Source organism: Papaver somniferum, chromosome 6 (assembly GCF_003573695.1).
Source record: "Papaver somniferum cultivar HN1 chromosome 6, ASM357369v1, whole genome shotgun sequence".
Lineage (NCBI taxonomy): Eukaryota > Viridiplantae > Streptophyta > Magnoliopsida > Ranunculales > Papaveraceae > Papaver > Papaver somniferum.
Window position 1 is genome coordinate 152,049,239 of NC_039363.1, and position 14,237 is coordinate 152,063,475.

Genomic DNA, 14,237 nt, shown 5'->3' on the forward strand with positions numbered 1-14,237 from the left:
ATGTAAGAATTAATATAGTATTTTTTTTTATTTTCTGGATTTTCTATAATAAATACATTAAATTATAAAAGATTCAAAAAATATAAATTATATTATTTTATTTCCTAAATATGTTGAATTGATTTTTTTTATTTTAATCATAAATGTCCGAAATTAATATAATAGTTGTTTGTACCCTATTAAAATAGTGTACGTGCGAACCGCACAGGCTATTTGATATCGGTAAAATGTGGGTTTATGGAGGAAAGCCACATGGCTTATTGAGGAATCCCAACCGGACTTATTAAGGAAATCCGGTGGTTTATTGAGGAAACCAACTCTGGCTTATTGTGGAAGCCAAAATGGGTTTATTGTGGAAACCCGTGGGTTTATTGTGGAAAATGGCTTATGTGGTAGCCAAAATGGATTCATTGTGGAAACTCGTGGGTTTATTATGGAAATCCACATGGCTTATTGTGGAAGCCAAAATGGGTTTATTGCAGAAACCCGTGGATTTATTATAGAAACCCACATGGCTTATTGTGGAAGCCAAAATGGGTTTATTGTGGAAACCCGTGGGTTTATTCCCACATGGCTTATTGTGGAAGCCAAAATGGGTTTAATGTGGAAACCCGTGGGTTTATTGAGGAAACCCACATGGTTTATTGTGGAAGCCCAATTGGTTTATTGTGGAAACCCACATGGTTTAATATATAGGCCCAGTCTAGCTTATTATGGAAGCCCAAAAGACTTATTTTAGAAGTCATTTTGAGATAGACACAAATCTTGGGAGATAGATAAGAATCTTCCAAGATAAATACAAATATTATGCAGATATACAAGGATCTTTCAAGATATATTCAAATCATGTGAAGATATATAAGGATCTTTCAAGATAAACATAAATCTGTGGAAGATAGACATGGATCTTCAAGGATAAGTTTAAATCTAGGTAGTTATTTTGGATAACTACAAATATAGGGTTAACTACAACTAGATTTGGTTTTTGCCTATAAATAGAGGCCAAAATCCAACTCAAAGGACATGGAATTATGGGTTAGCTAGCCAAATTATTGTAATCCTCATATCAATACAATTTCTCCCCAACGGGGTTTCATCGTGGATGTAGGCACAACTTGCCGAACAACGTTAAATTCTTGTGTCTCTTTATTTTTCTTCAATTTGTTTCATAACCCTAATTTATTTAATCATCATCAAATCATCGTGTTTAGTTTCTAGAATTATTTTTGGGTAAAAATATTAGTTTTCTTTATTTTCTGGATTTTCACAATATATGCACGAAATTAATATAACAATTTTTCTAAATAATGAGGGTCTTCCGCCGCGTGTGTGTCCCAACAATCCACCCAATCTACACCGTTGTTGATGGTGGTTTTTAGCTTAGGGTTAAAATCGTAAAACCGCACAACTGACATGACGTCACTATGACCATTAGCACATTTATTGAATCGATCAACATGCCTACGTAAGAATTACCAGGGTATCTTTTTTTTATGTGTCATGTTCCACGGCAGAACCCTTAACATTGACCGACATCATCTATGCCAAGCCCTAATTCTCATGCTACCGCGCCAAGGCATGCCAACCATGCCAGCCACATCTCCGCGCCAAGGCATGCCAACCATGCCAGCCGCACCACTGTGCCAATGGCAAACCATGCCAACCACACCTCCGCGCCAAGGCATGCCAGCCCCACCACTGTGCCAATGGAAAACCATGCCATCCACATCTCCGCGCCAAGGCATGCCAGCCGCACCACTGTGCCAATGTCAAACCATGCCAGCCACATCTCCGCGCCAAGGCATGCCAACCATGCCAGGCGCATCACTGTGCCATTGGCTAACCATGCCAACCACATCTCCGTGCCAAGGCATGCCAACCATGCCAGCCACACCACTGTGCCAATGAAAAATCATGTCAGCCATATCTCCGCACCAAGGCATGCCAACCATGCCAGCCGCACCACTGTGTCAATGGCAAACCATGCCAGCCACGTCTACCGCGCCAAGGCATGACAACCATGCTAGCCGCACCATGCGCCAATGTCATGCCAAACCCTTGTCCCCACCATGCCAAGCCAACCACACCTTTCCTTGGCCCCAACCATGCTAGCCGCACCATGCGCCAATGGCATGCCAAACCCTTGGCCCCACCATGCCAAGCCAACCGCAACTTGCAATGGCCCCACCATGCCAGGCCGTCCGCACCAAACCCTTGTCCCCACTATGCCAAGCCATCTGCGCCATTGGCCTTGGCCCCACCATGTCGGCATTCCCTATGCGGTTATCAAAACGAAGTCGTGCGACAATCAACGGACACCCTTCCATCCTAGATGCAAATACTAGCCGTCCAAGGTCGCCAAACAACGCATGGTAACCTTTTGCCCAAAACCATATTTTTGGCCACGCCAAACCGCGCCAAGGCATGCCATGCCACATGTGCCAATGGCATGCCAACCACCTTGCCGCGCCATACCATGACGGCCTTCCCCATGCGGCTACCAAAACGAAGGCGTGCGACGATCAACGACCACCCTTCCATCCTGGATGCAAATCCTAGCCGTCCAAGGTCGCCAAACAACGTATGGTGACCTTTGGCCCAAAACCCTAGTTTTGGCCACGCCAAACCGTGCCAAGGCATTCCATGCCACATGTGCCAATGACATGCCAATCACCTTGCAGCCCCATACCATGTCGGCCTTCCCCATGCAGCTACCAAAACTAAGGTGTGCGACGATCAATGGACACCCTTCCATCCTAGATGCAAATCCTAGCCGTCCAAGGTCTCCAAACAACACATGGTAACCTTTGGCCCAAAACCCTAGTTTTGGCCACGCCAAACCGTGCCAAGGCATGCCATGCCACATGTGCCAATGACATGCCAATCACCTTGCCGCCCCATACCATGCCGGCCTTCCCCATGCAGCTACCAAAACGAAGGCGTGTGACGATCAAAGGCCACCTTTCCATCCTAGATGCAAATCCTAGCCGTCCAAGGTCGCCAAACAACGCATGGTAAACTTTGGCCCAAAACCCTAGTTTTGGCCACGCCAAGGCATGCCATGCCACATGTGCCAATGGCATGTGAACCACCTTGCCGAGCCATACCATGTCGCCCTTCCCTATGCGGCTACCAAAATGAAGGCCCGCAACAATCAACAACCACTTTTTCATCTAAGATGCAGATCTTATCCGTCCAAGGTTACCAGCTAACACATGGCAACCTTTGGCCCTAGTTTAGTCGCGCCTAAACAAAGCCAAAACCCTAACTTTTGGTCGCGCCTAAACTGAGCCATATTAAAGCCATACTGATCATACTTTCATGCCACTGGCTACCGAACGAAAGGTTGCAATAATCAATGGCTACCTTCCTCTTAAGATGAAAAATCTCGACCGTTGAAGGTCACCACCGAGCCGGCAAGTCTCCCAAGTTCAACTTGCCAGACAACAACAACATGCTACATGTTTTCTACGAAAACACTCGAGACATCAACACATGTCACAAACTGGGGGATGCTCATTGGGTATTGGTTTGGTGGTTTACAGCGTGTGGCGTACACTACGCTCGTTATAAGAAAGTGTCATAAGGATGAGGCGGTTAGTAAATACCGGGAGTAATGGTGAAACGCTTTCTTTTATGGAACATCAATTCCATGCGTTACCGGTTACCACCTCCTCCCATTTACTCACCCGTTTTCCATTTCTTAATGAGACCAGGGGACGTTTCACTTTGACTTGTATAAATAGGCATTACCTATTTCCACTGAACAACAAGTTCAGGTCCGGAGGATACAACACTCAGAAAACATTTGCTAGCTTTTCATCTGTTAGCTTCCCACTTTCGGATACAAGTCGTCAAACAACTGCTCTTCCAAAATCAACTATTCTAGTCTCAACACTTTCTTCGCTTCCCTCCACAAAACCAACCCTTCCCCTTCACTTTGTGACCGAAGCAAGTATGGAATGACCATTTATTGGTTTAGGCCGGATTTGTACAGATTGATCTCTCGAATCTAAAGTACTCCCTTGCAGTACATTGTTTAGGGTTTAAATTCGTTTCTCACCCACACACCCGAAATTACCAAATTCAGCAGAAACCGTTTTCACCCTCAAACAATTGGCGACCACAGTGGATTGATCTTTCGGTTACAATATCAATTTTCGACCATCGATTTCATGCTTCGACCCAGACATCAAGGTAGTAGAAGCAAGCGATCCGCTCAGGGATCGACGACTCAGTTATCAGATGACCCGATTATCAGTCTTGACACGGCGAGGGATGACTGGGGACTGCCTAGAGGTTAAAAGCGAATGATCCAACCAGGGATCGACGACTCGATTATCAGATGAGACGACTGGGGACTTTCCACAATCACGGCGGTGCCTCCCGTAAAACTCGATCTTACACCCGGAAGATTCTGTTTTCATCAAGAGACCTGAAAAACCGAGTAAGTCTTACCTAGAAAACATACATGGTTTGCTATTTCAAGTTTTCACGGGAATGACGAAACCGATAGCCATGTTATGTTTCACCCCATGTCATCTACCGACACACAACGCTCACGGTTTCATGGTTTTCCTGAGATGTTTGCGTCACTTGCAATCGTAACCAAGACAACATCATTCACAAAACAATCCATTCCAAAATAATAATCCAAAATCCTCAAGGTAACATTTGTCTATCAACCCAAAAATCCAGGAAATCAAAACCATAAACTAGGCGTTTCATTTGCCTTTCAAAAAAAAAAACCTAAAAATAAGAAGTTCAGAAGACAGAAATACATTCAAGGAAAGTTTTTTAACAATGGATTGCTCTTCTTAACAAGAGCCTCCTTCGTGCTTTGGAGATCCGCCCTCTTCAACTTCAGCTTCTTGGACAATTTTTCGACTTCCGCTTCCTGCTTCTTTACCAAATCCGCAGAAGGACCTTCGGATGTTTCGACCAGCAACTTTTCAACCTTAGAAAAACCTTCAATGAACCAAGGAACATTGAACTCGAAGTCTACACACATGTCAAGATGGAACCTCCAACTCTAGATTACATCCTCAGAAACAGTATTACCGGTCACGTTGCACATGTCGCCAATCGAAGACAAAGATTCCTCCACACGCTTAACCAACGCAAATCGACTAGTAACCTTCTTGGTCGTGGCGATATGTATGTAGCTTTCCCATATCTTGGTGTATAGCGCCGCATGTTTGGATGGCATGTTAAATCCCCCGACCAACACATGATCCGGATAAGGAACCAGGTATGAAGGGTTGAAAGTGGCGCCCGCGTCTACATCAACAATCGACAAGAGATTCCTGACGACAATTTCACCTGCGGCCACTGGAGTACTCTCCATTATCTGAGTCACAACAACGTTTTCATCTCGATCAACATCCATTCCAAGGTCGCCTGGTGCGACTGCCACAATTGGAGACAAAGCTGTATCACCACCAGTCTCCGTCTCAGGGCCATCTTCAGAAAAGGTTCCCCCTATGACATCACGGATTAGATATTTTCCAAAGAAAAAAAACATGCGGGAGACTCACTGATTCGCTCTCAAACTGGCTAGAGGAAGATTCAGCACTGCTGTCGAAAGAACTACTCTCACAATCACTGAACTCTGAGCTTTCATCCTTCTCAGGTTCCCCATCGCCACAGATAGGCTCAGCACCGCCATCCTCCGTCTCGAGAAGCGATGTTTTCTGACTGCTTGCAAGTTTGGTAAAGGCGTTCACGCTGCTGAGACCCTAGGAAAGATACAAATACGGATACTCAGGAAAGAAATAAGGATATACACGATCCAACTAAAGTCAAGAGGAAAATCACACATACCCGCATATTGGACGAACTGGAAGTCGGTAGGGATGTCGAAACTAACTGGGAATCATCTGCACAGCTTTTATATCTTCGCTCCTTCACTTGGGGATCGGGCTAACGGATTTTCAATTGGGCGAAGAAGGATCCCTCAGCAGTGGATGCTCCGCTAAAACCGCAGGAGAAGGCTTACCACGACGGTTTTATACCACATCCTTCACGAATCCATGGAAAACGAGAAACTCATCCTGCCAAAATATGTTATATTTGGAGGTTGTTGATGGATTTCGTTCCACAAGCAGGAAAGGGAGACTTTTACCCAACATAAGAACAGTAGCATCGAGAACAGTTGGCAACGAGACTTATGGAACAACCGGCTGACGAACAAGTGGTACCCCTTGGTCAAAACCCATATGCCGAGCCACCTTATCGATATTGTAAGAGACTTCTTTGCAAGATCTTCGAAAGAAAGACGGCACATAACCGGGCGTGCAGATCCGCATGAACACCATCTCTCCAACACTCATATCCTCTTTATTAGAAGACAAAGACATGCTCGGAGTAGGAGCAAAGGTACTGATCTGATTTATGGACGCATGCACCGGAGCCCATGGACGAAAATTAACCGTGTGCGAGTTGTCAAGGAATCCAACCAGGTTCGAACCAATCTTTGGGCGCCTATTCGACCAGCGCAGTATCCTAGAGCCACCCCAAGACTCGGGAAGTACGGGAAACAGTTTTGGAGCATACCTTTCGAAGTGATCCCACAACCACGCTTGGAGAAAGGCGGCATGAATATACGAACCCACTTTCATCTAACCATTTGAAGTGCACATGTCCGCGACCAGCTGATCCAAGTGTGTGTACAGAGAACCAAGAAAAAAGCCGACAATAGGGAGAATGACACCTTTTGCCAATTTTATGGCAAACTTGATAAGTTCCTGTCTTATCTCCTTCTTACCCGAGCCGTCATCGAAAATATCTCTGGATAACCAAAGAGCCAAGAATGCCGCGACATGAAGCGTACTATTCTTCTGATTCAGATCCAACTCATCGGGAAACCACTGAGATACCCACCAGCCATAGAAGCACCTCGTCTCGTTTTCTTTCTGAACAAATCCTTTTGATTTCGCAACCAGAGCGGCGTGCATTTCTTCTTCATCTACAGACAATTTGACATCGAGGTTTCCTATTACAGGAAGGTTCAGCAACACGGCCACGCTCTCTAAGGAGATAGTCATTTCACCCCACCTGCATATGGATGTGTAAGTGTCTGGACACCATCTGGAAATAAAAGCAACCAATCCTGGAATATCTTTCCTAATTTGAAGCACTGGGAAGCCGCGACAGCATCAATAATCTGCGCCTTGGTCAAACTGGCTTTTACACATTCCTGGCTCATCATGAATCGCATCCATTTCTCAAAGGGACGCAACGGACTCACCGAGATTTTAAAGTCAACAGGAGAAGCATGATACTCTTTCCTCTGAAGACAAAACCTTATTACACCTCCTGGACGGACCGACCGGGCCTCTCCTTCACTTTCCGGACCAGTCAGAAGAATGGACACATACTTGGGATGATTTCTCCTAATCGTGGTGGATGTTGTAAAGAACTCATCATATATGTTTGGCTTGGAATTGCCAACATCTTTCGGTACGGCAAAACGTTTCTCAAATGACATCCTAACGAAAATTCTCTCACGCTACTTCCACCTTCGAAATAACTACAATGAAACAATACGAAGAGAAATTATTACGGAAAGTGCATGGAAATTATTTTATCAGACATAGGAGATCCATCCTAGACGCGATCCAATTTGTTTCAAAGTCATAACGCGCATAGGCAAATAAATGGGGACTCATAGACCCTGCATCACCACCTCATGCAAAGACCATACCCTGCAGCGGGAAATTTGCGCACGGCCGAGGAGGCGCGCCCCACCACGGAAACCATACACATGGTCACACCAGGAAAAATGAGTAAACCCTAGAAGCTAGGTTTTCGCGGGAAGGGAATGACAATTACCAGCTCATGCATGCCTACTTTGCACGGTAATTGAGACGACCAACATCACTACGATATTCACGCCTATATGTTACTACAAGTTCGTGCAAAGCACACCTACGGCTAGGATTCATACCAACGCAGAAGGACAACATTTCTACAAGTTCATGAAAAGGTACGCCTACAACTAGGGTTTGCACTAACACAAAAAAAAAAAAAAGTTAAAGAGGAAGTGTTGGAAGACATACCTGGGATTCGCTCGTCCGCTTTACTGTTACCGCACGGCCAGAATAAAAAAATATAGGTGTGAAGTAAAAGGAGAGGCCGGCCCTCCTTTTATAGGCATGATACTTAGGAGTTTGAATAAGGAAAGGACTTCCTATTTGAGTCAAGTAAGGAAAAGAGGCAATCGGGCCCGCGAAGACCAATCACCATGCCAAGACTGCCCACGCCATTTCCTTGGCGCCACCACGCCAAGCCTTCCTCCATGCTTGTCTCGCCAGGACCGTGCCATGCCTTGGACCCACATGCCAAGCCGTCCGCGCATGCTTTGCCTCAGCAAACTGCGCCATTTCCTTGGCCCCACCAGGCCAAGCCGTCCGCGCCATCACTTGTCGCACCAACACCGACAACTCGCCAAGCCAGCGTCATGATGTTCCCTAACCCATCCAAGGTGATGCATAGCCAGACTAAGACGACGATCTTCATCTCACCACTTCATGTTTTACACCACGAAAAGAATCTACGCAAGGCCGTCAAACACGAGGATCATGGACTCTCCTTACCTCTCGAAAAGGTTAGTCGGACCTTCCTGACCATCTTTCCACGACTTGTCGTTTCGATTTTTGTCCTTACCCATCACCATCTTATGCTTACCTCGCAACAATACTCCTGTTCCGAGCTAAGCAGGGGACTTAATGGTTATGGTGGTTTTTAGCTTAGGGTTAAAATCGTAAAACCGTACAACTGACATGACGTCACTATGACCATTAGAAAATTTATTGAATCGATCAGCATGCCTACGTAAGAATTAACAGGGTACCTTTTTTTTTATGTGTCATGTTCCACGGCATAACCCTTAACATTGACCGACATCATCTATGCCAAATCCTAATTCTCATGCTACTGCGCCAAGGCATGCCAACCATGCCAGCCGCACCACTGTGCCAATGGAAAACCATGCCAGCCACATCTCTGCGCCAAGGCATGCCAACCATGCCAGCCGCACCACTGTGCCAATGGAAAACCATGCCAGCCACATCTCCTCGCCAAGGCATGCCAACCATTCCAGCCACATCTCCGCGCCAAGGCATGCCAACCATACCAGCCGCACCACTGTTCCAATGGCAAACCATGCCAGCCACATCTCCGCGCCAACGCATGCCAACCATGCCATCCGCACCACTGTGCCAATGACAAACCATGCCAGCCACGTCTACCGCGCCAAGGCATGCCAACCATGCTAGCCGCACCATGCGTCAATGGCATGCCAAACCCTTGGCCTCGCCATGCCAAGCCAACCGCACCTTGCCTTGTCCCCAACCATGCTAGCCGCACCATGCGTCAATGGCATTCCAAACCCTTGGCCCCACCATGCCAAGCCAACCGCACCTTGCCTTGTTCCCACCATGCCAAGCCGTCCGTACCAAACCCTTGGCCCCACTATGCCAAGCCATCCGCGCCAGTGGCCTTGGCTCCAACATGGCGGCCTTCCCTATGCGGCTACCAAACGAAGGCGTGCTACGATCAACGACCACCCTTCCATCCTAGATGCAAATCCTAGCGTCCAAGGTCGCTAAACAACGCATGGTAACCTTTTGACCAAAACCCTAGTTTTGGCCACGCCAAACCGCGCCAAGGCATGCCATGTCACATGTGCCAATGGCATGCCAACCACCTTGCCGCTCCATACCATGTCGGCCTTTCCTATGCGGCTACCAAAACGAAGGCCTGCAACAATCAATGACCATTTTTTCATCTAAGATGCAGATCTTAGCCGTCCAAGGTTACCAACTAACACATGGCAACCTTTGGCCCTAGTTTGGTCGTGCCTAAACAAAGCCAAAACCCTAACTTTTGACCGCGCCTAAACTGGGCCATATTAAAGCCATACTGATCATACTTTCATGCCACTGACTACCAAACGAAAGGTTGCAATAATCAACGGCTACCTTCCTCTTAAGATGAAAAATCTCGACCGTTGAAGGTCACCACCGAGCCAGCAACATGCTACATGTTTTCCACGAAAACACTCGAGACATCAACACATGTCACAAACTGGGGGATGCTCATTGGATATTGGTTTGGTGGTTTACAGCGTGCGGCATATACTATGCTCGTTATAACAAAGTGTCATAAGGATGAGGTGGTTGATAAATACAGGGAGTAATGGTGAAACGCTTTCTTTATGGAACATCAATTCCAAGCGTTATCGGTTACCACCTCCTCCCATTTACTCACCCGTTTTCCATTTCTTAATGAGACCAGAGTACGTTTCACTTCGACTTGTATAAATAGGCATTACCTATTTCCACCGAACAACAAGTTCAGGTCAGGAGGATACAACACTCAGAAAACATTTGCTAGCTTTCCATCTGTTAGCTTCCCACTTTCTGATATAAGTCGTGAAATAACTACACTTCCAAAATCAACTATTTTGGTCTCAACACTTTCTTCGCTTCCCTCCCCAAAACCAACCCTTCTCCTTCACTTTGTGACCGAAGAAAGTCTGGAACGACCATTTCTTGGTTTAGACCGGATTTGTACAGATTGATCTCTCGAATCTAAAGTACTCCCTTGGAGTACATTGTTTAGGGATTAAATTCGTTTCTCACCCACACACCCGAAATTACCAAAATCAGCAGAAACCGTTTTCACCCTCAAACAACCGCACATTGTCAGATTAACGCACCATATCTAACAAAATTTCATCCGACGAATACAAATGGTTTCTCAATTAGCCAATGAGAGTGCGAGATTACGCTCACCAACCAATAGGATAGAGGGTAAGCTCCACCAGTGCTACTTTTATTCTGGAGTGAGGGATGGTATTGAGTTTTTAGGTTGTTGATACCTAACTGCAAACATTATGGTCTGATAATTTTAATGGATAAAACTATAACAAGTATCCATAAAATGTAGATAGATAAACCCGTAATTCATACACAATCCAATCACAAATTCTAAAACTTGAACATCTTATTTACTTACATAATACTATCAAAACTCATCATATTTAGAAGTTTATCTTCACAAGATAAACACCAATGATCAAAACCCCCAAAACTTTGGAAACCTTAAATTCTCATATTTTCAAGATGCATCTTCAAAAATAAATTTAAATCCTGAGTTTATTTCACCGTGCCTCGAATTCAAGATGCATCTTCAAAAATAAATTTAAATCTTGAATTTATTTCACCCTAAATGGATTTTATCTACGACTTTTATTTACACCAATTTTGTCATGCATCTAAACCTTTGATTTGGAATCAACCCTGTTATCCCTCTTATTGGTTAGGGGGTGTAAATTGACTAGATTACCCTCTCCAATTTTTAACATAATGGAATCGGAAAAATCAAAAAACTTTTTTGATTTTTTCATCTTCTCTTCTCTTCTCCTCCTCCATTAAAATTGAAATTTCATCGTCCTTGATCAATCAGCGATTTGAAAAATTGATAATCGTTGATTGAAAACTATATTTCGAAAAGACCCAGTTAGGGTTTAGTTTATTGTGTTTTATTTAAGTTAGTTTTGTATCAAAAATTAGGGTTTTGGATCAAAACTGAAATTGAAATTTCTGTGTTGCATGTGAGTTACGGTTGGTAATAACTTCAATTGGAGCCGTAACTAAGATTTGGTTGATGTTACGGTTCATTTAACTCAAATACCAACCGTAAGTTCTTGATTTTGAGATACATTGTTCAGATACGATTTTTTTTTGCAACCGTAAATTACTTACGGTTGGTCTCGTTACTTAAGTTACAAACCGTAAGTTGTCTTGGATGTTTCATTTTCTTTTTACGGTTTGTAATTGCATCACTGTTATCAACCGTATTTGAGTAACGACTTGTAACTCAAATAACTTTACCAACCGTAGGTTAGTTACGGTTGATCTCGATTCATTAGTTACCAACCGTAATTTGTTACGGTTGCTATATGTTGTCATTCTACCAACCGTAACTGGTATTACGATTGGGTTTTCCCCAAATTGAACTAGTTACGGTTGGTATTCAATACTTTTGGAGTTACGGTTTGTAACGAGCTAAATTCCAACCGTAAGTTCTTCTGAATTTTTTTTTATGTACTTTAGATAATTTTGAGCGACAAAAAGCTAATGGGAACTAATTTAGAGATTCACCCATCTCAAATTTGTCACTGGAATCACTCATTTTGGTTGAGTGAATCAAAATCTAGGGTTTCACAAATATCACAAAAGTTTTTCTTTTCTTCTCCTCTAAACTTTTTTTTTTTAACTCTAAAAATCTGATTTTGATTTGGTTTAGAGTTAATATAAGTGAAATTTGATTATCAACACTAAACTATGTAAGGGTTAATTAGTCATTTTCAGTTTTTTCTTTTATAAGGGACACTTCGAATTACCATGTAATGACTCTTTTTGTCCTATTCACTGCCGGCCCTCCAATGGAATCCGCCGCCCCTTTAACAGGATTGGTTGGAATAGTGAACCATTTCAGATCCTGCGATGGATCCCATTCTGAATTCCATGGACATGAGTACTGGACCGTATTATTTGTAGTAAAAAACCAGGATGATATCTCTGCCTTAAGTTGATTCAGAATCGATACAAACTAGGGCTGTCAATGGGTACCCATTACCCGAAACCGGATCCGGTGGATTTGGGTCCGGTTCCGGGTCCTAAAGTTGGGCCCATTAGCAACTTAGGACCCGACGGATAATTACCCGATTGGACCCGAATCTAAACGGATCCAAACGGGTAATACCCGTTGGGTATCCGCGGGTATCGGGTACCCGTTTATTCATACTTTTATTCATGATTTTGTTAGTTTTATCTTTGATATTTTACTCGTTTTAAATTTTTCTCTTACATTTAATCTTTATTTAGTACATTAATAAGAAATAATAATAAATTTTAAAAGTTATTTAAATCCAAGCCAAAAAAAGACAAACATTAAGTTTTTGAGGTTTTTCTAATAGTTTTCTTAAGACCCAGTGGGTACCCGGGACCGACGGGTACCCGGGTATTTAAACGGGTCCGGTTCTGGGTCCACAAGTGTAGGAACCGGATCCGGAACCGTTAGGATCCGGATCCGACCTTTATAAGTAGGGTCCGGATCCGGGTCTAGTGATACCCGGGAGGACCCGGACCCGTTGACACCCCTAATATTACTAACGTCCACCAAGCAATTCCAGTCCATATTCCCATGAAAAAAAAATCCAGTCCACAGGTAAACTAAGGGTTGAAATTGTCTTTTGACAGAAAAGTAAGCTAGGGTTTAGAAAACCCTTTGGTCCTCAAAACATATAAAAGCGGTAGACGATGTTCTCTGTTACCATATCTCAGGCGGTGCTTCTCCACCTTTTTTCTCTATTTATCTCGAACTTAACCTGTAGATTTTTTCTTTTCTTTTTCTTTTTCTTTTGTCATCTAATCAAGTTTTTCAGTGATTTTTGTATCTTCTAGTTTTGATTTGTTTTTCATAATCTTTTTTCTGCAATCGAATCAGAAGTAGATTTTAGAGGTTGTGACGATATATAAGTCATGCACCACTCAGAGTGATTTTTTAAATCAGTTGCTGATAAACGACTCACCATAACTATTCTGAGCCTTCAAATCGACTTTATTGAATTTTTTCTATCTTTGTTTAGATCTTATTAGTTTTTTGAAAAAAATTGCAATTAGTTTTAATTAGGGTTTTGAGATGAGAAAGAACCAAATGATGGGTCCTTTAGGGCCAACCATGATGCGGACCGTACAGTAATAATATTGTTGTTGGGGATAAAAATTGGTCTTTGATGGTTCTTTATCTCATAATATATTGTTTTGAATTAAAAGATTTGAGGTGGTTATGTGTTCTAGCCTTACTTAAAATTATTTGATTAAAAGTTGATTGTTTCTAATCTGTAGTATCCCTATCTTAATTTAACAATTGAATAGGATCAGGTCTTTAATCTGATCCGTCCATGATTGGGATTAATCATAATTGGTGATGAATCATGTGAAGAAATCTTGTGAAGTAATCATAATTGGTGATGAATCTTGTGAAGAAATGACAATGATTTGGAGTAATCATAATCTGGTTAATTAGCCAGCGATCTCGTTTTTCTGAACTGATTTCCCAATCGTTTTATTTTTTTTTGTGAAATAGAAATAGGGTTCCTTAATACTAGATGACGAGACTGATAATCCATTCATATCCTTGATGTTAACTGAGGCATTTGTCTG

At 43.3% G+C, this 14,237-nt stretch overlaps 1 non-coding gene across 1 annotated transcript; it reads left to right on the plus strand.

Annotated features, from left to right (window-relative positions):
* Window positions 1-13,531: 13,531 nt before the first annotated feature.
* LOC113292245 lies at window positions 13,532-13,621 on the plus strand. Its single transcript, XR_003331738.1, has one exon. It is a non-coding gene; the product is annotated as a small nucleolar RNA Z221/R21b (small nucleolar RNA).
* The last annotated feature ends 616 nt before the right edge of the window (window positions 13,622-14,237 follow it).